This window comes from Sus scrofa, chromosome 7 (assembly GCF_054392235.1).
Source record: "Sus scrofa isolate SSC_HxYL_T2T_F1_AM1 chromosome 7, Sscrofa_HxYL_maternal_Yorkshire_Landrace_v2.0, whole genome shotgun sequence".
Taxonomy (NCBI): domain Eukaryota; kingdom Metazoa; phylum Chordata; class Mammalia; order Artiodactyla; family Suidae; genus Sus; species Sus scrofa.
Genome location: NC_139389.1, coordinates 134,478,603 through 134,506,321, shown reverse-complemented (window position 1 = coordinate 134,506,321; position 27,719 = coordinate 134,478,603). Strand labels below are relative to the sequence as shown.

General features: G+C 43.8%; 1 protein-coding gene and 1 long non-coding RNA gene across 3 annotated transcripts in view; both read right to left on the bottom strand.

Annotated features, from left to right (window-relative positions):
• Positions 1-27,719, bottom strand: part of RCOR1 (REST corepressor 1) — a 137,717-nt gene that overhangs the window by 102,951 nt on the left and 7,047 nt on the right. The gene's annotated exons all lie outside the window — the stretch shown is intronic.
• Positions 17,207-21,570, bottom strand: LOC146402102 (uncharacterized). Its single transcript, XR_014811438.1, has 2 exons — positions 19,507-21,570; positions 17,207-18,349 (listed from the first exon to the last, which is right to left on the bottom strand). It is a non-coding gene; the product is annotated as an uncharacterized LOC146402102 (long non-coding RNA).

The window sequence follows — 27,719 nt, the reverse complement described above, 5'->3', positions numbered from 1 at the left end:
GGTGACTAACTGGGCCATCCAAAGGTCACTGCAAATACAGGGAAAACCAGAAAGTGACTGCACATGTCCAGGGAAAGAGCAAGCTCAGAAAAGCTTGGAGAAGACCTCGGCTTGATCCTGGTCACAGAGACAGCCTGAGACAATCAGAACAAAAAAGACGTAACACACACAGTAAACCCCAGGGAAAGAGGAAAGTCTGATTTTAAGAGTTACCACGTTATTAAATTCAAATGTCTAGTTTTCAACAACAACAAAATACAAGGAATAAAAGAAACTGTAAAGTATGACTATTCAAAGGAAAAACTTTTCAACAAAAACTGTTCTTTTAAAAAACATCTGGGAGAAATTCCCATTGTGGCTCAGCAGTAACAAATCCAATTAGTATCCATGAGGACACAGGTTCAATCCCTGGCCTCGCCCAACGGGTTGGGTATTTGGCATTGCCATGGGCTGTGGTGTAGGTGACAGACATGGCCCAGATCCCACACTGCTGTGGCTGTGATGTAGGCCAGCAGCTGCGGCTCCACTTCGATCCCTGGCCTGGGAACCTCCATATGCCATGGGTACAGCCCTAAAAAAAACAAAAAATAAAACAAAAAATAAAATCATCTGAGAGTTCTCCTGTGGCACCATGGGCATCCTAGCAGGATAGAAAGCATCAGAGAGAGTATTTAAAGAAACAGTGGTTGAAAATCCCCCAAACTGAAGAAAGACATGAATATAAACACCCAAGAAATTCAATGAACTCCAAGTAAGTAAGATGAATCAAAGACCTACATGGAGACTCATTAGGCTCAAACTACTGAAAGTCAAAGATAAAGACAGAATCTTGAAAGCTAGAGAGAAACGACTCACAGCATTCTAAGGATCCTCAATAAGATAAGTACATTTCTCATCAGAAACTTTGGAGGCCAGAGGAAAACACAGGCCAAACACTCTTCGACATAAATGACAGCAACATCTTCTCAGACCCATCTCTTAGAGTAATGACAGTAAAAACAAAAATAAACAAATGGGACTTAATTAAACTTAAAAGTTTCTGCACAGCAAAGGAAACCTTAAACAAAACGAAAAGACAACCCACAGAATGGGAGAAAATCTTTGCCAATGAAGCGACTGATGAGGGATTATCTCCAAAATTTATAAACACCTCCTACTGCTCAATACCAAAAAAACAAACAACCCCATCCAAAAAATGGGCAGGAGTTCCCGTTGTGGCGCAGTAGTTAACGAATCCGACTAGGAACCATGAGGTTGTGGGTTCAATCCCTGCCCTTGCTCAGTGGGTTAGGAACCCGGCGTTGCCGTGAGCTGTGCTGTAGGTCGCAGATGCGGCTCGGATTTCGAGTTGCTGTGGCTCTGGCGTAGGCCGGCGGCTACAGCTCCAATTGGATCCCTAGCCTGGGAACCTCCATAGGCCGCAAGAGCAGCTCTAGAAAAAGGCAAAAAGACAAAAAAAAAAAAAAAAAAAAAAAAAGGGGGGGGGGCAGAAGATCTAAACAGACAGTTCTCCAAAGAAGACATACAGATGGCCAAAAAACACGTGAAAAGATGTTCAACATCACTCATTATTAGAGATGCAAATCAAAGCCACTCTGAGGTACCACCTTACACCAGCCAGAATGGCCATCATCAAAAAGTCTACAAACAATAAGTGCTAGAGAAGGTGTGGAGAAAAAGGAACCCTATTACACTGTTGGTGGGAATGTAAATTGGTGCAACCACTGTGGAAAACAGTATGGAGATGCCTCAGAAAACTAAAAATAGAACTACCGTTTGATCCTGCTCCCACTCCTGGGCATCTATCCAGAGAAAACCATGACTCGAAAAGACACACTGCAGCACTATTTGCAATAGCCAAGCCATGGAAACAGCCTAAATGTCCATCAACAGAGGAGTGGATCAAAAAAGATGTGGTACATATGCACAATGGAATATTACTCAGCCATCAAAAGGAACAAAATACCCAAAATACCAGCATTTTTAGCAACATGGATGGACCTAGGAATTATGCTAAGTGAAGTCAGTCAGTTGGTGAGACAACATCATCAAATGCTTTCACTGACGTGGAATCTGAAAAAAGGACACAATGAACTTCTTTGCAGAACAGATATTGACTCACAGACTTTGAAAAACTTATGGTTTCCAAAGGAGATAGTTCAGAGGGTGGGGGGATGCATTGGGGGTGTGGGATGGAAATCCTGTGAAATTGGATTGTGATGATCATTGCACAACTATAAATGTAATAAATCCACTGAGTAATTTTAAAAAAAGAAAAAAAAATAAAGTTCATTATCATTTTTCTCCTTAAAAAAACAAAAGAGAAACTTTGGAGGCCAGAAGACAGTGGGCCAATGTACTCAAAGTGCTAAAAGGAAGAAAATATCAACCAAAAATCTTATAACTGCCAAAACTGTCCTTTTTTTTTTTTTTCTGGCAACGCCCATGGCATGTGAAGTTCCCACGTCAGGGATTGAGCCTGTGCCACAGCAGTGATCTGTGCCACTGTTTGAACTCCAAAACTGTTCTTTAAACAGCCTAAAAAAGGAAATTCTGACACACGCTGAGATACGGATGAATCCTGTCATTAAGCCAAATGAATATACCAGTCACACACACACATCCATGAACTAATAAACACTATAAATGACTGAAGATGCTAAAGGCTTTTGTGTATTTTACCACAATAAAAAAAACTGGAAACTAAAATAAAACCTTTTGGAGTTCCCATCATGGCTGAGTGGTTAACGAACCTGGCTAGTAACCATGAGGCTGTGGGTTCGATCCCTGGCCTTGCTCAGTGGGTTAAAGATGCAGTGTTGCCCTGAGTGTGGTGTAGGTCTCAGACATGGTTCAGATCCCTCGTTGCTGTTGCTGTGGCATAGGCCAGTGGCTGCAGCTCCAACTGGACCCCTAGCCTGGGAACCTCCATATGCCGAGGGAGCGGCCCTCAAAAGACAAAAGTAATTAATTAAAATAAAATAAAATAAAACCTTTTGAGTAACTATTAAGAGAGCAGTATTTTGGGAGTTCCCTGGTAGCTTAATAATTAAGGATGTGGCATTGTCACTGCTGTGGCTGAAGTCACTGACATGACTCAGGTTCAATCCCTAGGCCTAGAACTTCTGCACGCCGCCAAGTGTGACAAACAAAAAAATGAGAATGGTATTTTGAAAAGGAATATATAACTACCAAGTAAAGAGAGAGGGTAGAATAATAATAAACACTAAATCAATGCAAAAGATGATGAAAGGAACAAAAAAGGAACAGAACTGGTAGGTCAAGTAAATAGAAAGCTTTGTTTTGAATCAGTAGATCCAATTACAAATGTATCAGTAAATACTTAAATGGAACCGTGTTACTAAATTTTTGCTTTTAAGATTTGTATAAAAATATATACAGACATATCTAAAACATAAGAATAAAAAATAAATTAAAAAAAAAAAAAAAAAAAAGACTGAGGGAGTTCCCGCTCAGTGGGTTAAGATCAGGTATTGACTCTGAGGCACTGCGGGTTCAATCCCCAGCCCAGTGCAGTGGGTTAAGGGTCCAGCATTGCTGCAGCCGTGGCGCAGGCTGGCAGATGAAGCTCAGATTCAGTCCCTGACCTGGGAACTTCCATATGCTGCGTACGAATGCAAGCAAAAATAAAAAATAAAAAAAATACAGGCTGAAAGCACAAAGATGAAAAAAGGCGCCATGCAAACACTAACAAAAAGAAAGTGGCACAACTGTGGCTAAAAGAGTAGACATTAAGGCAAGAGACGTCCCCAGAGACAAAGAGCAGCATTTCCTAATAAGGGACTCAATCCTCCAGAGTGGTCCTTAAAGAGGCAGCAAAAGGCAGGAGTGGGTGGTATCCTCTGGTGGCATCATGCTGGGGTGTTTTAGGGAAGAGAAAAAAATGGTACAGACAGCAACACAGAACAGTGTCGCCATCCCACCTCTAGGCCCGGGGAGACAGGAACGCAGGGAAAAGCACCACTTGCGAGGGCTGCAGGGAAACAGCGCCATCAGGAGACCATTTGCAGGAAGAACAAGAATGTAAAGGACATTCACAAAAGAAATTGAGGATTGGGGGTTTCTGCTGAGGTACCATGAGTTTCAGAAGGCTCAGTATAAAGGTGTCAAGAGAAGGCCAGGGGTGCGAGATGTGATCAGAAAAAAAAAATGTAGAGTCTTAGAGATTCGAGTTCATAGCAAGAGGGGAAGACTGAGGAATCCTGGCCTTCTTGGTGAAACTGAGTACTAAGGAAAAAGCACATAATGAGATCAGTATCGGTGGCAGAGACACTACAGGTACCAAGGGAAGGGGGTGGGGTGAGGACCTCGCCAGGAACACTGGAAGTCCTGGGGCTTCCTTTAACTTCTGTTGAAGCTTCTAGGCTGGCAGAGGCGTTGTCTCACTCTAAGCACAGGTACACTTTCTTGATACCCTGAAAAAGGGTTGAACTCAGATTTTAAAGAACCAATAAATCTCTGGTAGCTAAAAACCAAAAGAGGGGTTATTCTCAGAGGAAGAAGCAGAGCCAGTTACACAGCCCTCCAAAATCCACTTCTGGAGTTCCTAACTGCCCAAACTCCAGAAGATTTTATATTGTCTTTTTTTTCTTTTTTTTTTTTTCCGCTTTTTAAAAAGGGCCGCACTAGAGGCATGTGGAGAGGTTTCCAGGCTAAGGATTGAATCGGAGCTACAGATGCTGGCCTACACATCAGCCACAGCAATGCCAGATCCGAGCCCTGGGATCGAACCCACAACCTCATGGTTCCTTGTCGGACTCTCTGCTGCACCACGATGGGAACTCCTACAATGTCTTTAATAATGTTATTAAGCACAATTATTCTAACAAAAGAAAATGTTACTTTTCCACGAATGGTAATGAGGGTAATGACAGCTTACCAATTCTGCACCTTTGTATCTCACTCACTCATTAATTCAAAAGATTTTTACTTTGTGCCAACCACGTGCTGAACAATGATCTAGACTTCTGGAGATAGAGCAATATAGAAAACAAAGAACTGTGCCTTTATGGAGTTTAAATTTTAGATCAGATATTAAACATGAACACTTGTACTATGCTGCCGGGTCCTGTGAAAATAAAAGCACTATAGCAGGTTAGGGAACTGGAGTGCAGCAAGGGTTTTCATTTTAAACAGGATGGGCAAAATATCTCCTATGAATTATTCTTGCAAAAATAATTTTAATTTGAAAACGATCAATCCTCTAAATTTAACTACCAGTTTACAGAAAATATAAAGAACAAAGGAGCAAATTAGCCACTGAGCCACAGCACAGGGAGTTCTGCTGTGGCTCAGAGGATTACAAACCCAACTAGTATCCATGAGGACACAGATTCAATCCTTGGCCTCACTCAGTGGGTTAAGGATGCAGTGTTAGGTTGGAGCTGTATGTGGTGTAGGTTACAGATGTGGATCAGATCTGGTGTTGCTGTGGCTGCAGCGTAGCCCGCCAGCTACAGTTCTGCTTAGACCCCTAGCCTGGAAACTTCCATGTGCCACAGGTGTGGTCCTGAAAAGCAAAAATAAATAAATGAATAAATAAATAGGGGTTCCCATCGTGGCACAGTGGAAATGAATCTGACTAGGAACCATGAGGTTGCAGGTTCGATCCCTGACCTCACTCAGTGTACTTAAGTGTACAACTACTATATGATTCACTCCTGAGCATTTACCCACAAGAAAAAGAAATCTATGTTCACACACACACTCAGTGGGTTAAGGATCCGGCACTGCCGTGAGCTACGGTGTAGGTCGCAGACGCGGCTCGGATCTGGCATGGCTGTGGTGTAGGCCAGCGGCTACAGTTCCAATTAGACCCCTAGCCTGGGAACCTCCATATGCCTTGAGTGCAGCCCTGAAAAGACAAAAATACAAAAAATAAAAATAAAGTAAAATTCATTTGTGCTTTGGCCAAGATGGACGTCACAGAGACCAAATTTCCCCTCCTCCTTGAAAATACAAACAAAATACACAGAACACTGGTCTTTGGGACAGCAGACATCAGTGATCCTAAAAGATGGGAACAAAAGAGATAAGCCCCACAGCGGTCCCCATCCCCTGCTTTGATAGTGTTTTCAGGCCATGCAGCCAGATGCGTAAGTGAACTGTCATTTCACCAAAGAAACTATGCGGATGGCAAATAAGCGTACTTTTTAAAGTGTTCGAGATATGTGTCCATAGGCAAACATAAGCTAATGCCACTACACAGCTAGCAGAATGTCTAACCGTATCACATGTTAGGTTAGAGAGCAACTGGAACTCTATACACTGCTGGTGAGAATGTGAAACTGTAAAACCACTTTGGAAAAGTTTGCTGTTTCCTTAAAAACTTAAGTGTACAACTGCTATATGATTCATTCCTGAGCATTTACCCACAAGAAAAAGAAATCTTTTACTGTGTACACACTTGTACACAAATATTCATGGCAGCTTTATTTGTCAAAGCCGAACAATGGAAATAACTCAAATGTCCACCAAGAGGTGAGTGAATAAAAAAGCTGTGGTGTAGCCACACAAGGTACTACCAGTCAGCAATAAAAAAGACGAATCAACTGATACATGCAACTGTGGATGAGTCTCAAGATAACTGTGTTGAAAGAAGCCAGACAAAACAGTACATAACTGGAGCTCCCGCTGTAGCGCAGGGAATTAAAAATCCAAATGCAGCAGCCTGAGTGGCTGGAGGGGCTCAGGTTCAATCCTGGGCCAAGCACAGTGGGTTAAGCATCCCCAACTGCTAAGCTGTGATGTAGATCACAGCCACGGCTCAGATTCAATCCCCAGCCTGGAAACTTCCACATGCCATGGGTGCAGCCATAAAATAAATAAATGTTTAAGAAATAGTACATAATTTGAGATCCCATTTACAGAAAACTTTAGAAAATACAAACTAATCTCCAGCGACAGAAAGCAGATGAGTGGTTGCTTGGGGGAGGAGGGGCAGGTGAGAGGAATCACGAAGAGGCCAGAGGAAATGGGAGGTAATGATATATCCAGTATCCCGACTGTGGCGATAATCTCACTGGTGGATACATGTGTCGACACTAATCAAACCGTACACTTTAAATATAACAGTTTACTGAATGTCAATTATACCACAATAAAGCTTTTTTTATTTTTTTGCTTTTAGGTCCGCACCTTGTGGCATATATAAGTTCCCAGGCTAGGAGTCGAATCAGAGCTTGCAGCTGCCGGCCTACGCCAGAGCCACCGCAACGCAGGATCCAAGCCACGTCTGCGACCTACACCACCGCTCAGAGCAACGCCAGATCCTTAACCCACTGATCGAGGCAAAGGATCAAACCCGAATCCTCATGGATCCTAGGCATGCTCGTTGCCACTGAGCCACCATGGAAACTCTGACAAAGCTATTTTTAATGCACTGTGTGCATCATGTTTGAATGCTGATCTCAACCAACTGTTTAAAGAAAGGTGACCGGAGTTCCCATTGAGGCGCAGTGGAAACAAATCCGACGAGGAACCATGAGGTTGAGGGTTTGACCCCTGGCCTTGCTCAGTGGGTTAAGGATCTGGCGTTGCCGTGAGCTGTGGTGTAGGTTGAAGACACAGCTCAGATCCTGCGTTGCTGTGGCTCTGGCGTAGGCCGGCTTCTACAGCTCCGATTAGACCCCTAGAGCCTGGGAACCTCTACATGCTGCGGGTATGGCCCTAAAAAGACAAAAAGACAAAAAAAATAAATAAAAAGAGGTGACTAGAGATTTAATTATACTAAGGAACAGTTATCAATTTTAATTATGATATATGTGGTTCATTTTGTTGTTGTTTATATTTTAAAGACAACTTTTAAGAGCAGTTTTGGGTTTACAGCAAAACTGAGAGGAAGCTACAGAGACTTCCCACACACTCTGTTCCCACCCACGAACAGCTTCGCCCATTATCAACGCCCCTCACCGGGGTGGGACATTTGTTACAACTGAGGACCCTATTCTGACACGTCGCAATCCGCACAGTTCACAGTACACCAGGATTCACTTTGGTGCCGTGCGTTCTGAGCATGGACAAAGGTACGACGACATGTACCCGTTACTCTGGCACCATACGGGGTATTTTCCCTGCCCTAAACATCTCTGTCGGTCATTCCCCTCCTACTCTAACTCCGGGCAACCAGTGAACGTTTTTACTGTCTGCACAGTTTTGCTTTCTCCTAAATATCATATCGTTGGAATACAACAGTATGTGGCTAGACTGTCTGTATTTTAGAGATAATCGACTTCCAGATACATAGCCAGGTAACTGAAGACAGGCCTCACTAAGAAGGTAACATTTAGGAGTTCCCGTCGTGGCGCAGTGGTTAACGAATCCGACTAGGAACCATGAGGTTGCGGGTTCGATCCCTGCCCTTGCTCAGGGGGTTAACAATCCGGCATTGCCGTGAGCTGTGATGTAGGTTGCAGACGCGGCTCGGATCCCGCGTTGCTGTGGCTCTGGCGTAGGCTGGCAGCTACGGCTCCGGTTCGACCCCTAGCCTGGGAACCTCCATATGCCACAGGAGCGGCCTGAGAAATAGCAAAAAGACAAGAAAGAAAGAAAGAAAGAAGGAAGGAAGGAGGTAACATTTAAGCAAAGATTTGAAAGAAGCAAAGGCTGGATAAGAGGCATAGAAGGAATACAAGAACCAGCCTAACCAGGTCTTATAAGCCACTGTGAAGTCTTTCACTTTCACGCTAAGTGGGATGTAGGCCACTGTGAGGCTCTGGGCAGAGAAACTATCAACTTATGTTTGAATATACGGCAGCAGAAGACCACCAGCAGGCAACCTCAGTGATCCAAGAGACAGAGGACGATGGCTTACAGGAGGACAGCAGCCGTGGAGGCAATAAGCAGCATCTACATTCTCCAAGCAGGGGTACGAAAAGGAGATGGGCAGTCTCCATCCTCAATGGGCAGTGGAAAAGCTAACCCTCACCTAAAGACAAGAGAAGGGCTGTAACATGGACAAGGAACCAGGTTCAACAGGAGGACAGACGAGGTGGCCCCAACTTAGAGGCGAGATGGGAGAAGAGTCATGATTAGTCTCAATAAACGCTGCCTGAATTACTGTGTGCGGGTGTCTCAATCCATCTCAAAACTGCTACATCCCTTTTCAATGCAAGAACCACCAACCACCAAGTCACCTGAGTCAGAAACCTAGCAGCGGTCACCTCCTTGTGCCCACTTTAAATCTGTCATTTAAGTCTGTCTCCCGTCACAGCTGAAGAGCTTTCAAATGCATCCTCACTGCCCTCCTGACCTGCTACCTTCATGGCACCCCTTGCAAGAAGAACTTAACTCCACGCGGGTGGGATGTCTCGTCCACTCAGGGCCCACAAGATGTCTGGCACACAGCAGATGCTCGTTTACGGTTTCGGAATGAACCAGCGGTCTTCTCCACCTTCTGTGAATTCGTTCTCACAAGCTCTCCTCATCACAACCAAATCTTTCCAAATTGCAAGTACATTCACAGCACTCTCTGGCTTAAAACTCTCCAGGCTTACTCACAAAAAGAACAATGATTCTCCTTAAGTGGAGCAGTGTAGTTTTAAAATGCATGGTCAAATAATATGATATATTCTTATAATAAAATAGTACTAGGCAAAAAATAAAATACAACAAAATAAAATAAAATGCATGGTCAAGGGAGTTCCCTGGTGGTTCAGCAGGTTAAGGATCCGGCATTGTCACTGCTGTGGCTCAGGTCACCGATGGGCAGGTTCAAACCCTGCCCAGGAACTTCCACATGCCACAGGCACAGCCAAGGAAAAAAACACATGGGCAATATGATATATATTATTTCACAACAATATTACACTATTGCTTTCATAACACAAACATTAAGGTGTGTTTATTTTATACATATCGAAGAGACATAAGTCTTAAATGATTATTAAAATCATTTAATTTTGCACAGCAAAGGGAACCATTGACAAAACAAAAGGACAATTTATGGAATGGGAGAAGATACTTACAAATAATGCAACAGATAGGAGTTCCCATTGTGGCGCAGTGGTTAACGAATCCGACTAGGAACCATGAGGTTGCGGGTTTGATCCCTGACCTTGCTCAGTGGGTTAAGGATCTGGCATTGCCGTGAGCTGTGGTGTAGGTCACAGACACAGCTCGGATCCCGCGTTGCTGTGGCTCTGGCATAGGCCGGTGGCTACAGCTCTGATTGGAACCCTAGCCTGGGAACCTCCATATGCTGAGGGAGCGGCCCTAGAAAAGGCAAAAAGACAAAAAAAAAAAAAAAAAAAAGCAACAGACAAGGGTTTTGTTTTTTAAAGGCCACACCCATGGCATACAGAAGTTCCCAGGCCAGGGGTAGAACCCAGGCCTCTGCAGTGACCTGAGCCACTGCAGTTGGGTTCTTAACCCACTGTACCACAGCGGGAACTCCAAACAAGGGGGTTAATATCCAAAATATACAGGAGTTCCCCTGTGGCAAAACAGGTGAAGGATCCAGTGTCGTCACTACAGCAGCTCAGGTCACTGCTGTGGCATGGGTTTGATCCCTGGCTCAGGAATTTCTGCATGCTGCAGGTGCAGCTAAAAAACAAAAAACAAAAACAAAACACACACATACACACACAAAAAAATAGCTCATTTAACAATATCAAAAAAAAAAAAAATGTCAAGGGGGAAAAAAGGTAATTGTAATGTATACATGTAAGGATAACCTGACCCCCTTGCTGTACAGTGGGAAAATAAAAAAAATATATTAAAAAAAAAAACAATGTCAAAAAAATAGGCAAAAGACCTGAATAGACATTTTCCCAAAGAAGACATACAGACGGCCAAAAGGCACATGAAAAGATACTCAACGCCACTAATTTTATTTATCTACAATTTTTTTTTTGCTCTTTAGGGCCACACCTGCAGCATCGGGAAGTTCCCAGGCTAGGGGTCGATCCCAAGCTACAGCTGCCGGCCTACACCACAACCACAGCTATGCCAGATCTGAGCCGAATCTTCAACCTATACCACAGCTCACAGCAACACCAGATCCTTAACCCCCTGAATGAGGCCAGGGATTGAACTCACAACCTCATGGTTCCTAGTCGGATTCGTTTCCAATGCACTGCCACGGGAACTCCAACATCACTAATTTTAGATAAATGCAAATCGAAACCACAGTAAGGTACCAGCTCACACAAGTCAAAATGGCCATGATCAGGAAGTCCACAGGAGCGCCTGCTGTGGCACAGTGGGATCAGCAGTGCCCTGGGAACGTGGGGACGTGGATTTGATCCCTGGCCTGGCAGACTGGGTTAAGGGTCTGGCATTGCCGCAACTGTGGCTTAGGTCGCAACTATAGCTCGGATTTGATCTCTGGCCTGGGAGCTCCGAAGGCCACAGGGTAGCCAAAAATGAAAAAAGAAAAAATCTAACAAACAACAAATGCTGGAGAGGATGCAGAGAAAAGAGAACCCTGGGAAGGTAAAGTGGTGCGGACACTATGGAAAACAGTATGGAGGTTCCTCAAAAACTAAAAATAGAACTACCATAAAATCAAGCAATTCCACTCCTGGTATATATCCAAAAAATCGGGAATACTAACTCAAAAAGATACATGCACCTCAATGTTCACAGCAGCACTATTTACAATAACCAAGACATGGAAGCAACCCAAGAGCCCATCAACAGACATTATGATTAAGAAGATGTGATACAGGGGTTCCCATCGTGGCTCAGTGGTTAACGAATCTGACGAGAAACCATGAGGTTGTGGCTTTGATCCCTGGTCTTGCTCAGTGGGTTAAGGATTCGGCATTGCCATGGCTCTGTGTAGGCTGGCAGCTACAGCTCCAATTAGACCTCTAGCCTGGGAACCTCCATATGCCGTGGGAGTGGCCCTAGAAAAAAGACAAAAAGACAAAAAAAAAAAAAAGATGTGATACATACATATACACACATAACAGAATATTACTCAGCCATAAAAAAGAAAATACTGCCATTTACAGCATCGTAGATGGACCCAGATAATAACATGGCTAGTAAAATAGGTCAGATAAAGACAAAGCTGTGTATCACTTTTATACATGGAATCGAAAAAACAATTCAAATGAATAAATATGCAAAACAGAAACAGACGCACAGATAAAACAAATTCATGGTAATCAAAGAGGAAAAGGAAGGAGGGAGGGACAAAGTGGGGTATGGGATTAACAGAAATAAACTACTATATATAAAAAGATAAGCAGAGTTCCCACGGTGGCGCAGTTTGTTAAGAATCCAACTGCAGCGGAGTTCCCATCGTGGCTCAGCAGAAGTGAATCTAATATCCTTAAGGATGCAGGTTCGATCCCTGGCCTCGCTCAGTGGGTTAAGGATCTGGCGTTGCCATGGGCTGTGGTGTAGGTCGCAGATAGGCTTGGATATGGCATTGCTGTGGCTGTGGCTGTGGCCTAGACCAGCGGCTGCAGCTCTGATTCAACCCCTAGCCTGGGAACCTCCACATGCTTCGGGTTTGGCCCGAAAAAGACAAAACAAAACAAAAAAAGGAATCCAACTGCAGGAGTTCCCACTGTAGCGCAGGGACACAGGTTTGATCCCCAGTCCAGCACAGTGGGTAAGGATCCAGCATTGCCTCAGCTATGGCTTAGGTCTCAACTACGGCTTAGGTCTCAACTATATCTCGGATCTGATCCCTGGCCCAGGAACTCCCTATTTCTTACAAAAAAAAAAAAAAAAAAGAAGAATCCGATGGCAGTGGCTTGGATCACTGCAGACCCACAGGTTTGGCCCCTAGCCTGGCACAGTGGGCTAAAGGTCTGGCATTGCCACAGCTGCAGCGTAGGTTGTAGCTGTGGTTCAGCTCAATCCCTGGCCCAACAGAGGGGATTAAAAAGGCAGAATAGAAGGACTGGAGCTCACCTTCTCTCATAAATACAACAAAATTACAACCAAATGCTGAACAACCTTCAACCAAGCAGACTGCAAACTTTGAAAAAGATATCCTACTCCAGAAGGCAAAGAGGAGGCCACATCAAGAGAAGAGATTAGGAGTTCCCGTCATGGCGCAGCAGAAACGAATCCCACTAGGAACCATGAGGTTTCGCGTTCGATCCCTGGCCTCGCTCTGCGAGTTAAGGATCCGGCTTTGACAGAGCTGTGGTGTAGGTCACAGACGCGGCTCGGATCCTATGTTGCTGTGGCTGTGGTGTAGGCCGGCAGCTGTAGCTCCTATCGGACCCCCAGCCTGAGATCCTCCATATGCCACGGATTTGGCCCTAAAAATGGACAAAAAGACAAAAAAAAAAAGAGAGAGAGAGAGAGAAAAGATTAAAGTCAATTTTCTGAATGCCAGCTTGATTCTATCCCATTGAGAATGTGAACACGAACCCAAGAGGCTTTAAAAAATGACCTCCTTTAGGTGGTGTCCCCTTCTGTTTAAACCCCGCCATGGTCTTCCCACCTCAAACAAAGTAGACAGGAACCCTCTCGATGACTTGACAAGGAAAGCTCCAGGTGACCGGAGCCCCAGGTGCTGCCTTATCATCTTTGCTGTGCTCTCTCTCTTGCAGCAGCACGGGTGTCTTTGCAAACGCTTGAACCGATAGGCAGCTGTCACCTGAGTGTCTGCACTTGCAAACACTGTCTCAAAAGCTCTTTCCACACACAGCCACAAGTCCCACGCTCGCAACAGTTCAAGTCACTGTCCAAGCTGCATATTCTCCATGAGGCCCCTCTCTGACCAATGATTTACCATTCCAGACTCTCAATCCTCCCCATCCCTTATCTGCTTTACTTCTGCACACGCTCACTTATTACATGTTTTACTTATCACATGGACTGTCTGCTTTCTTCTCAGAACGGGAACTTGATAAAGAGAGGAATTTTATCCTCTTTACTAACTGCTGTAGCCACCGTACCTGAAATAGTACTTTGCCCACAGCAGGGACTTAATATATATCTGTTGAATAAACAAATTAATTAATAAATCCAAGTCTATGTTGTTTTCACATCCAAAAAAAAAAAAAAAAAACAAACCCTGGCCCAGGAAGCTCTCATAAGCCACAGGTGTGGCCACACACACACACACACACAAATATATATATATTTTTTTATACTTTATAGCACAAAGGTTTATATCCATTATCTTATAATAACCTACGATAGAGTATAATGTTCAAAAATATTTAATCACTATGCTGTGTACACCTGAAACTAACACAATACTGTAAATCAACTACACTTCAATTAAAATAAAAACATTTAAACAATGTATTTAAAATAAATTCTAGGAAGTTCTCCGGTGGCACAGTGGGCTAAGGATCCAGCAGTGTCACTGCAGCAGCATGAGTCTATACTACGGCACAGGTTCGATCCCTGGGTCAGGAACTTCTATATGCCATGGGTGTGACCCCCCCCAAAAATATAATAATAGTGATAACGAAATAAATTTCAAATGGGTAATGACTGCTAATAAGTACGGCATTTCTTTTAGGGTAATGAAAATGAAATTAGGGAGTTCCCGTCGTGGCCCAGTGGTTAACGAATCCGACTAGGAACCATGAGGTTGCGGGTTCGGTCCCTGCCCTTGCTCAGTGGGTTAACGATCCGGCGTTGCCGTGAGCTGTGGTGTAGGTTGCAGACGAGGCTCGGATCCCGCTTTGCTGTGGCTCTGGCGTAGGCCGGTGGCTACAGCTCTGATTCAACCCCTAGCCTGGGAACCTCCATATGCCGAGGGAGCGGCCCAAGAAATAGCAACAACAACAACAACAACAACAAAAAAGACAAAAAAAAAAAAAAAAAAAAAAAAAAAAATGAAATTAGACTGTGATAATGGCTGCACAACTCTGTGAATACCCTAAAAATTGCCAAACTGGACACTTGAAGACAGTGAATTTTATGGTACACAAATTTTATTTTAATACAGCTATCATCTAAAAATAAAATACGCTTCTCGGCTTGTGACCTGTCAGGTACCTAATCTGCAGTCTCACTTTCCACCATTTTCCGAATTACTTTCTTAAGCTTCAATTATATCAAACTTCCTCAAAAATGCCACACCCTCTCTAACCAGAGCATCCAAACATGTGGACCCTCAGCCTGGAGGGCTTTCCCCCATCTGCCCTTTAAGACCTACCTAGGTGTCACCCATGTGGAAAGCCAACTTCAACCACCCCACCCCATCCCACCCTGGCCCCAGGCTCTCAGAGCACAGGCACCGCTCTATCACACACCAGACTAGGCATTTTATGACTATTGGATCCAGTATCACATAAATGATTAAGTCTAATATACCAAGACAGCAAAATCTTACGATTATTAAATCTAGCTTCAGACATAAAGGATTAATATCCTACTTTTTCTGTATGTTCAAGTTCTTCATAAGCAAAAAAGCAAACTATGAATGTTTATGAAAACTCTATAAATGTAATACCCTGCTATAGAGAGAAAAATTAGTGTTCTTGGACTACCAGAAGTAAAAGCAGCCCATCACTTTCTCACATCAAGAGCTCCTAAAAGTATGCACAAAAGGGTAATGTGTAATGAGCAAGGCAACAGACACGTCATAGGTGAATTACGTTCCCGAAAAGCTAAAAATCACCTAAATATCACCTTACTTTTCTTTTTCTTTTCTTTTTTTTTTTTGCCTTTTTGCCTTTTTGCCATTTCTTGGGCCACTCCCGCGGCATATGGAAGTTCCCAGGCTAGGGGTCCAGTCGGAGCTGTAGCTGCCAGCCTACGCCAGAGCCGCAGCAACGCGGGATCAGAGCCATGTCTGTGACCTACACCACAGCTCACGGCAATGCCAGATCCTTAACCCACTGAGCAAGGCCAGGGATCGAACCCACAACCTCATGGTTCCTAGTCGGATTCGTTAACCACTGAGCCACCACGGGAACTCCCTCACCTTACTTTTCAAGAGCGTAATTCCAACTTTATACATATTCTTAAATTGCTTTTTCCCTTTACAATTAAACACAGTCAACCGATGACTGTGTCGGAGGTAAAGGCTGCCTGCTTTTGGAATATACCTAATGATGCTCTGTCTCAACTGCACTGAAGTTGATAGAATTCAGACTTCAAATCAGTGGTATCAAGACTTTCACTTTGCTGTTGCTACTTATTCTTAATAAGACAGAAAGTGTAGTTTTAAAACTTCATAGAAAGAACACCCTTTAAAGATTATCGAGAAATTTAAAACGTAAAACTAAGTAAAAGCTCAGCAGTTCCAGTTTATACCCTGCTCTAGGAGGGTAGGGGCCTGCATCCCCACCCCCAACCTCTCTGTTCCACTAATAAAGCCATACAAAAAAGGCAATGCCACGGAAACTGGCCTGTTGCCAAGCAAGCAGAACACCAGCAAGGACTCAAAACGATAGTTCACCAGCTATATAAAACCCTAATTCAGTTTAGGAATATCAATATAGGGCATAGAAAAGCACCAGATGTTCAAAAATCTAAAAGACATCGAGCTGAAAATGACTAGGAAACAATAAAAATTCTCTAAGAAGTGTTCCAGGGAGTTCCTGTAGTGGCTCAGTGGTAACAAACCTGACTAGCACCCATGAGGACTCGGATTCGATTCCTGGCCTCCCTCAGTGGGTTAAAGGATCCGGCATTGCTGTGAGCTGCGATGTAGGTCGCAGATGCGGCTTAGATCCCGCATTGCTACAGGTCGGCAGGTACAGCTCCAATATGAACCCTGGCCTGGGAACTTCCACATGCTGCGGGTGTGGCCCTAAAAAGACAAAGAAAAAGTGCTCCAAAAGCAGTACACACAAATACTCATTTTATTATATTCCAGCAGGATGGAGGTCCAAGACAGTCCAAGAATGATATATCCCTAAACTATACTTTTCTCTGAAGTGTATTAGTTAGAAGTAATAATTTTCAAATGATTTACTTTATAAAGAATAGTAAATTCTAAAAAAACTATCCTGCTTTGGAAAACTCTGAGCTAGAATCATCAGATTTCAATGAGCAGGCATTCAGACTGAGCACTTTATCACAAACACTGAAATGAATAATGGCTACATAAAAACATAAAATTTGAGGAGTTCCCTCATGGCTCAGTGGGTTGAAGATCAAGCATTGTTACTGCCATGGCTCTGGTTACAGCTGTGGCATGGGTTCAATCCGTGGACAGGGAACTTCTGCCTGCCATGGGTGTGGCCAAAAAACCCAGAAAATTTGATATTCTGGTTTCTAAAAGCGTTATTATTATTCCATTTATAGAAAGTTTCCATGAATATAAAACCCAAACTTAAATGAAAACCATAACAACCCAAAGCAATCTTTGGAAAAACACAACAAAGCAGGAGGTATCACACTCCCTGGTTTCAAACTACATTACAAAGCTACAGTCATCAAAACAGTATGGTCCTGGCACACCCAGATCAATGGAACAGAATAAAGAACTCAGAAATAAACCTGCATTTATATAGTCAATTAACCCACAACAAAGGAGACAAGAATATACAATAGGGAAAAGACAGCCTCTTCAATAAATGGTATTGGAAAAATCAGACCGCTAGATACAACAGAATCCAACTGGACTACTTTCTCACACCCTACACAAAAATAAACTCGAAATGGATTAAAGACTTAAATGTAAGACCTAAAACCATACAACACAGGCAATACATTATGGTTGCCAGAAAGGACAAGGTGGGGGACAGGTGACAAGGATTAACAGATACAAACCTCCAGTTACAGAGATATAATATACAACATACGGAGTATGGTCAATAATACTGTAATAATTGTGTATGAGGACAGATGGCTACTAGACTTCTCCTGGTGACCATGACATAATGCATGCAAACATCAAACTATATAGTACACCTGAAACTAACATAACATCAACTACATTTCAATTTTTTTTAAGCCATAACAACTTGAAGAAACAAAATAGATTAGGGGTAAAAGACAAGATATAGCTAGCTGTGTACTACTTCTTTAACAGGGGGACTGTAGGAGTTCCCGTTGTGGCTCAGAAGATTAAGGATCTGACATTGTCTCTGCGAGGATGCAGATTTGATCCCTGGCCTCACTCAGTGAGTTAAGGATCCGGTGCTGCCACAAGGTGCCACACAGGTCACACATGTAGCTAAGATCCAGTATTGCTTGGCTGTGGTGTAGGCTTTGGCTGCAGCTCCAATTTGATCCCTAGCCCAGGAATTTCCATGTGCTGAAGGTGCATCTGTAAATGAATGGGGGGGGGATAACCAATTCCTCTACTTTTCCTTTTTTTTTTTTTTTTTTTGTCTTTTTGGGGCCACACCTGTGGCATATGGAAGTTTCCAGGCTTGGGGGTCAAATTGGAGCTGGAGCTCCCAGCCTACACCACAGCCATAGCAATGCCAGACCTACACCACAGCTCATGGCAACACCATATCCTTAACCCACTGAGCAGGGCCAGGGATCGCACCTGTGTCCTCATGGATACTAGGCAGGATCGTTTCCGCTGAGCCACAATGAGAATTACCTACTTCCCTTTTTTAAAAAAAGTTTACACTTCTGCTTCCAGGCAGGTGGGATGACATGAACCAGATTTACTCCACCATGGTGAACAACTGAAAACTGGAATATACAAAGCAATAGTTTTTAAGACACAAAGTTACGAAGTAGAGTGATCCCTGAGAAACAAGGAAAGAATGAAGCAAATCCTACAACCACCCCAGTTTACTGCTTGGAGGGTTTCCAACTGGCAGCACAGGGAGAAGGAATCCAGGGGAAGTTAGGCAGTCTCCCCACACTTAGAGACAAGTTGAGGCCAAGGCGGACAAGGCAGCTCGAGTCTGCAGGGCAGGTTATCCACAAAAGAGAGAGCTGCACAGAAAGAGGAGTCCAGAGCTCTCCTCCTTGCGTAGTCAGGACAGTACTGGCCAGCAGACGCCTGTGAAGAAAATACTTGAGGTTTCCATATGAAGAACCACCCAGGAGTTCCCACTGTGGTGCAACAGGACCAGCAGCGTCTTGGGAGCACCAGGATACTGGTTTGATCCCCAGCCCGGCACAGTGGGTTGGGGATCTGGCATTGCCGCAGCTAGTGCTTAGGTCTTCGGCTCGGATCTGATCCTTGGCCTGGGAGCTCCATGTGATGAGGGGCATCCAACGGGGGTGGGGGGCAATCTGACTAGTATCCATGAGGACGTAGGTTCGATCCCTGGCCTCCCTCAGTGGGTTAAGGATCTGGCATTGCAGTGAGCTATGCTGTAGGTGGAAGACGAGGCTCAGATCCCACGTTGGTGTTGCTGTGGCTGTGGTGTAAGGTGGAAGCAAGAGCTCCAATTGGACCCCAAGCCTGGGAACTTCCATATGCCGTGGGTTTGGCCCTAAAAAGCAAAAAACAAAAACAAAAAACAACAGCAAAGCGGGAGGGAGAACTACCCAAAAGAATAACAAGGACTGGAGTTCCCGTTGTGGTGCAGTGGAAACGAATCTGACTAGGAACCATGAGGTGGCGGGTTCGATCCCTGGCCTTGCTCAGTGGGTGAAGGATCCGGCGTTGCCGTGAGCTGTGGTGTTGGTCACAGACGTGGCTTGGATCCCACGTTGCTGTGGCTCTGGCATAGGCCAGCGGCTATAGCTCCAATTCGACCCCTAGCCTGGGAACTTCCATATGCCACGAAAACGGCCCAAGAAAATGGCAAAAAGACAACAACAACAACAAAAAAAGAATAACAAGGATAATTCATGAAGCTCACACAGGGCCAAGAAGAGGACTGATTCCCAACAGAGTGGAAAACCTCAGAATTAACAAACTATTAGAGTACTCAGAAGAGTTTTGGCTCAGTAGTGGGAAATAATTAGCCCTAAACTAAATGCTGCTCTGATCCCACCTAACAAGATTTGAAATGAACAAACCATTTGTAAGGAACTGCATCATGTTCCAGAACAAAACTCAAGAAAATATTTATAGGAATCAGAGTTCCCGTCATGGCTCAGCAGTTAGCGAACCCAACTAGGAGCCATGAGGTTGTGGGTTGGATCCCCGGTCTCGCTCAGTGGGTTAAGGATCTGGCATTGCTGTGAACTATGGTGTAGGTCGCAGATGTGGCTCAGATCTGGCGTTGCTGTGGCTGTGGTGCAGACCGGCAGCTACAGCTCTGATTAGACCCCTAGCCTGGGAACCTCCATGTGTCGTGGGTGTGGCCCTAAAAAAAAAAAAAAGAAAAAAGAAATAAATGAGAGAGATGACATAATTAGTGGACAAAGGTATTAAGACAACTGTAACTGTATTTCAATGTGAGAATTCAAAGGAAAGACTATGTTAAGCAGGGACATAAAATACATTTTAAAAAAAGATCCAAATCAAACTTCTAGATATGAAACCTATAATGTCTGAGATGAAAAATATACTACATACAATGTATTAAGAGCAGACTGGACATTGCAAAAGAAAATATTAGCAAACTTAAAGGTAAAGCAATAGAAAGCATCCAAAACAAAAGAGAAAAGACTGAACAGCAGCAGCAGGAAGCAGCAGGGCTTCGAGCAGCCTCACTGACGTATAATTGTACACATTAAATATGCAGAGCTTATTTTAAGTCAATTATACCTCATAAGGCTGTTTTTAAAAACCTAATCTTGGGAGTTCCCGTCATGGCGCAGTGGTTAACGAATCCGACTAGGAACCATGAGGTTGCGGGTTCGATCCCTGCCCTTGCTCAGTGGGTTAACGATCCGGCGTTGCCGTGAGCTGTGGTGTAGGTTGCAGACGCGGCTCGGATCCCGCGTTGCTGTGGCTCTGGCGTAGGCCTGTGGCTACAGCTCTGATTCGACCCCTAGCCTGGGAACCTCCACGTGCCACGGGAGCGGCCCAAGAAATAGCAAAAAAAAAAGACAAAAAAAATTTAAAAAAATTAAAAATTAAAAAATAATAATAAATAAAAACCTAATCTTTAGAAACAATGCTGAGCCTTCATACTGTTGATTTTTTAAGTCCTACACTTATCTTCAACATAGCTGTACAGCTTCATCATCCTTTTCGTTAACTAGGTACTAGATAACCACCTCAAAAAACAAAGCTCTTCTATGCTTTCAATTTCTACCTGCTTTCTCAAGAAGCCTAACTTTGAATACCCTAACAGCAGTATTTTCACAAATACTCCACTAGAGGAATTCAGCACAAATCCATCTTAATATTTATCAGCTGTTCCAATATACATTTCACCAGGTACCTTGATTAAAGCAGCAGAATCCAGAAGCAGTACAGAAGTTAAAAAGAACAAAGCTTTCACTTCATCAGAACCTCGAGGTCACAGCTGCCCAGCAGTGCCCTCTGGGAAAATGGAGATGTTCGATTCTGCGCAGTCCAGCACAGTGTCTACAGACATCTACTGAGCACCTGAAATGTGGCTAATGGGACAGAACTGAACTCTCCATTTATTTGATTTTAATAAACTTAAATTTAAATAATGGCTACACTGGAGTTCCTGTCGTGGTGCAGTGGTTAAAGACTCCGACTAGGAACCATGAGGGTGCATGTTCCATCCCTGGCCTCGCTCAGTGGGCTAAGGACCCGGCATTGCCATGAGCTGTGGTGTAGGTCCAAGACAAGGCTCAGATCTGGCATTGCTGTGGCTGCGGTGTAGGCCAGCGGCAACAGCTCTGATTGGACCCCTAGCCTGGGAACCTCCATATGCTGTGGATGTGGCCATAAAGAGCAAAATAAACAGATAAATAAATAATAAATAATGGCTACATTATTGGACAGCACAGTTCAAGACAATTTAAAAGAAAATCCAGATTGAAATTTGTAAGAAAGATTAGACTTCTCAAAATAATTTTTTAACATTTACAGCTTATATCATATAATACTAATTTTTTTTTTTTTTTTTTTTTTTTTTTGTCTTTTTAGGGCTGCACCCACGGCATATGGAGATTCCCAGGCTAGGGGTCAATCGGAGCTGTAGCTGCCAGCCTACACCACAGCCACAGCAATGCCAAATCCAAGCCGGGTCTGTGACCTACACCAACAGCTCATGGCAACCCTGGATCCTTGACCCACTGATCTTGAGGTCAGGGATCAAACCCACAATCTCATAGTTCCTAGTCGGATTTGTTTCCACTGTGCCATGACGAGAACTCCTTATTTTTATTTTTTTGTCAATTTTTAAATTAATAAACACCAAAGTTCCATGGTGGCGCAGCACAAACAAATTCAACTGTATCCACGAAGATGCGGGTTCAATCCCTGGCCTCGCTCCGTGGGTTGCTGTGAGCTGTGGTATATGCTGAAGATGAAGCTCAGATCCCAAGTTGCTGTGACTGTGGTGCAGGCTGGCAGCTGTCGCTCCAATTCGATCCCTAGCCTGGGAGCTTCCATACATTGTGGGCACGGTCCTAAAAAGACCCAAAAAAAAAAAAAAAAAAAAAAAAGGTAATAAACACCCTAAAATCAGAAACACAGGGAAAACTCCTATCTCTAAGGCTTGGCTCAAAGCACCACTGCTTCTTGAACTTCTTGCTGGTTTCTTCAATTCCAACCCTGTACCACAGGATTAGACGACTGCATTACCCCACGCCTCAAAACACCCTGTGAACACCGTCACCTGCAAAGGACGAGGAACTGGGGAGAGCGGGCAACGGGAAGGAGCTGCGTGAGAGAAATGAGATTTCCTTGTGGTGATGAATACATTTTGGAGCTGGATGGTGGGTGCACAACAATGTGAATGTACTAAATGCCACTGAATTATTCACTTTAAAATGGTTAATTTGGGAGTTCCCATGATGAAGCAGCAGAAGCGAATCCCACTAGGAGCCATGAGGTTGCAGGTTCGATCCCTGGCCTCGATCAGTAGGTTAAGGATCCAGCGTTGCTGTGAGCTGTGGTGTAGGTCACAGACGCTGCTTAGCTCTGGTATTGCTGTGGCACAGGCCAACAGCTGTAGCTCCGATTAGACCCCTAGCATGGAAACCTCTCCACATGCCGAGAGTGCAGCCCTTAAAAAAAAAAAAAAAGGTTAATTTGGGAGTTCCCGTTGTGGCTCAGCAGAAATGAACCCAACTAGTATCCATGCAAGTTTGATTCCTGGCTTTGCTCAGTGAATTAAGGATCTGGCATTGGTTGCTGTGAGTTGTGGTGCAGGTCGAAGATGTGGCTCATATTTGTTGCTGCTGTGGCTGTGGTATAGGCTGGCAGCTGCAGATCTGATTTGACCCCTAGTCCAGGAACTTCCATATGCTGCTGATTAGGCCCTTAAAAAAAAAAAAAGGCAAAAAAATAAAAAATAGGTAAATAAAATGGTTAGTTTTGAGTTATGTGAAATTCACCTTGATAAAAAAAAATTTACGAATGTATCTAAGGAAAAAAAAAAAAGAACAAAAAGAATGAAAGAATGTACCTAAGGGAGTTCCCTGGTGGTCTAGTGGCTATGGCCCGGGTTCATGCCTGGTCTGGGAACTGAGACCCCCCACTGTACATCACAGCAAAAAAAAAAAAAAAAAAAAAAAAAAAAGACAGGGAAAACCAGCTTTTAAATGTAATTTTAAAGCTCATTTTTCCCTTGGGTTTCTATTTCTTAACTGAACTTTGGGGCTTAATTATCAAATGTCCACTACAAAATGCCTAGTCAAGGAAAGTCAGTTAACCCATGCACATACAGTTATGTCAAGTTAGCAGAGGATAAACTTTCAGATATTTAAATTGAATCAGAGCTCAAAAAACTAAAAAGCAGAAGCAGAGGACACCATGAGCTCCCAGAAGACGTTCTGGAACCAAGGCCAGATGAGCCAAGTACTTATTCTACTCCTCTTACAGCCTAATCCCCTTGGATTCACAATGAGTCTGAGAGCAGCACAAGCCCCAAGCCCAGAAGCTTCCAGGCCAGCAAAGGTACAGCAGGGCCTGTAACTTTCAGTGAGTGTAGACATGTGTAAAATGGCCCAGAAATACCCTAAATTCAAGTGAGCAGAATGTTGAATCAACCCCAAAATTTTAATTAACCTTTTCAGACATAAGTAAGGCTATCAGGTCGTATTTTCTTGGTCACTAGATGAAACGTATCCTATCATAAGAGGATAACTATAGCCAAAGTTCAGGAACAGAGACTCACCGAGGTGTCAAGCAAGCCTTGGGGTTCTGGGCAGAAAAAAATTAGCCCTTAGTTAAACTACAGTAGGACCAAATCAAACACGGCAAACCTCACATCTGAGTCACTCAGAAAAAGCTTGCAATTTGCTCTTAAGTATACTCTGGTCTTTGAAAAATGAACAAAATCTACTAATAATACAAAGAAATATATACTTTGAGGGGGTGCAGGGTTAGTTTGGCTTTTGTTTTGTTTTTTTGTTTTTGTTTTTGTTTTGTTTTGTCTTTTTGCCATTTCTAGGGCCGCACCCACAGCAATATGGAGGTTCCCAGGCTAGGGGTTGAATCAGAGCTGCCTGCCTACGCCAGAGCCACAGCAACGCCAGATCCAAGCCACGTCTGTGATCGGCACCACGCTCACACCAACACCGGATCCTTAACCCACTGAGCAAGGCCAGGGATCGAACCCGCAACCTCATGGTTCCTAGTTGGATTCGTTAACCACTGAGCCATGACGGGAACTCCGGTTTTTGTCTTTTTGATGGGTGAGGAAGGATGGGAATAATATCCAAGGGAGGGAAATTAGTTACTGAAGAGTACTAACCAGACAGCTGTACAGGTGAAATCGGGGGGGGGGGGGGTATCATTTATTCAAGACACGGTTCCTAAATTCATCCTACAGAAGTTCCTGTCGTGGCTCAGAGGTAACGGATTGGACTAGGATCCATGAGGCTGCGGTTTCGACCCCTGGCCATGCTCAGTGGGTTAAGGATTCGGCGTTCCTGTGAGCTGTGGTATAGATCGCAGAGGCAGCTCAGATTCCAAGTTGCTGTGGCTGTGGTGTAGGCCGGCCGCTGCTGCTCCTTTTTGACCCCTAGCCTGGGAACCTCCATATGCCGCAGGTGCGGCCCTAAAAAGAAAAAAATTTCATTCCACAGCTCAAGTTCAATGTGAACCTGTAGAAAAACATATGGGGCAAGGGGGATAGATGTTTAAATGTTATATATACTCTTTTTTTTTTTTTTTTTTGGTCTTTTCTAGGGCCGCTCCCATGGCATATGGAGGTTCCCAGGCTAGGGGTCTAATCGGAGCTGTAGCTGCCAAGCCTATGCCACAGCCACAGCCACACAGGATCTGAGCCGCATCTGCAACCTACACCACGGTTCACGGCAACGCCGGATCCTTAGCCCACTGAGCAAGGCCAGGGATCGAACCCGCAACCTCATGGTTCCTAGTCGGATTCGTTAACCACTGAGCCACGACGGAAACTCCATAAATGTTATATATACTCTTAACGGTTAAACTAAAGGGCAATCAACACAACATGGTCCCCTATAACCTTAAATCATCCAATCACAAGAAATCACTCCCCTCAAAAAAAAAAAAAAACAACTTGTATTTTAAGCTCTGAAGATGACTACTTCAACATATGTGCAGGAATAAAGCAATTCATTCCAATTTGACCCAGTCAACCAAGCCAGACACCTCCTGTTTCATTTATGTTCTCACTGCCAGGAAGCAAAGGAATGTAGCTGGACATGAAGCAGGCTCTGCAACCCTAAACATATATAAACTCCACAATACCTGGGACCACAGGGAAACAGCTAATCAACTGACCCAATAAAGCACTATTCCTATGTGTTTTTTCTTAAAGAGGATTTCTGGCTGGCTCTCCTTAAAATACACTAGATTGAAATCTGACTGCAACCTACGATTAATGGTATCTTGGTATTTTCCTTTCTTAATGATATACAAACAACGGTGCATCTGACAACTCTCGGCATCTCAGAATGGGTTACCCTGGGCAGGTTACTAGGTTGAATCACAACAATAAGCTTCTCAAGTTCCTGTCGTGGCTCAGTGGTAACGAACCCGACTAGGATCTATGAGGATAAGGGTTCGATCCCTGGCCTCGCTCAGTGGGTTAAGGATCCAGCGTTGCCATGAGGTATCATGTAGGTCGCAGATGCAGCTCAGATCCCTCGTTGCTGTGGCTCTGGTGTAGACCAGCAGCTACATCTCTGATTGGACCCCTAGCCTGGGAACTTCCAATGCTGAGGGTGTGGCCCTAAAAACCAAAAAAATTTTTTTAAATAAAAATAACAATAAGCTTCTCAAGGCCTCTGTCTCCTCATATGGAAAATGGCAGTAACGACTTGATCTGATATGAGTGTGATTATAATGTTAAATTATTAACAGACATAAAGTGTTCAAACCAGCCTGGCACATAGCAAGCACTACACTGACCTGACACTGACAGATCATTCCTTCCAGGGTTTTGTTTTTGATTAAGTTGTATCTCTCCATCAACACACTCACCCTCTCCCCCATAATCAGGGACAAATCCATAAGATGGCCAAATTTGGTTTTATTATACAGCACGTCAACTTTTATAGGAAACTAACTGACCGTTATGGAAAGTAAAGCTATATAACTTTAACCCCTCACTAGTGTGCTGTTACAACTACATGCTGGGCAGAAATTAAATCAGAGCTTTTCAAGTCATCTGGCACTGTAATTTAGGTCAATCGGTTACTAGTACACCAAATGAACTAAATAAAGCTGAAACATAATTTAAGAAAAGAGATGTGTCAATTATCAGCGACATTCATCTTAGAAACTGGGAGTTCTGATGACAAACATTATAGGAGCTATGTAGCAAGACCAGTCTCTGAGCAGAAATATATCCCACCAGGGGTATATTTTATTCCTTCCTGATGAAAGAAAATCAATCCCCCACATTATAGAGAAAACAAAAAACTCTATACATATGCAACCCTAACAAAGGATCAGTGTCCAAATACATAAAGAACTCACACAAGTCATTAAGAAAAAGAACCTTATGTAAAGTTACAGAAAAACAGCGAAAGATATATTCACAGGAAGAACCCAAGTAGCCAAAAAACATATAAAAACACACTTAACCTCACCAGTAATTAGAAAAATGCCAAGGTAGACCACAGAAAGACAACACTGCAGAAAGTTAAGAAATCTGGGAGTTTCCTGGTGGTCTAGTGGTTAGGACTCAGTGCTTTCACCAGTCTGGGAAGGAAGAAAGGAAAGGAAGGAGCGGGGGAGGGAGGGAAGAGAAGTGAATAAATCTAACACATAGTGAAAACTGGGTGAAAAAAGGAACTTGTGCCTTATGAGTGGCGAAGTACTTGTCTGGAAAACATCAAAGCAAATGAATATGCACAAATAATCCCATTTACAAAAAGGACTTTGACAATAACAAAACACTGCTTATCATGCATAAGTATGTACTGAAGTAGGAAAGCATGCACAGGCCTTGGGAGCGGCCGCTCAGATTTCCCTTCAAGAGAGAAAGAGCCAAGAGGAGTGGAATTAGCTGACAGCCCCAGCTGCCCAGCACCTCTGCGATCCACTGCGGCATTCGAACCAATGCCAGGCCAAGACTGAACACCACAGGAGTTCTAGAACAGGGCTCTCCTGCCCAATGCACCCTAACAAACGACACCTTCACCCCAAGCCGCACAGCAATCTCAGGCGTCTGGATCCAATCACCACCCTTCCTTCCGTTTTCCTTCGTAGGCGCCCACCTCCATCCATCCTGAACACTCTGCCACCCGACCTGCTTCCTCTCCTCTTTATCCCTCATAGGCACGTACCCCAGGGAACTCCTGCACAACTAACTCTATAGGTAGGAAGCAAACTATCACAGGAATAACATCAATCACCTTCCAATTACAGA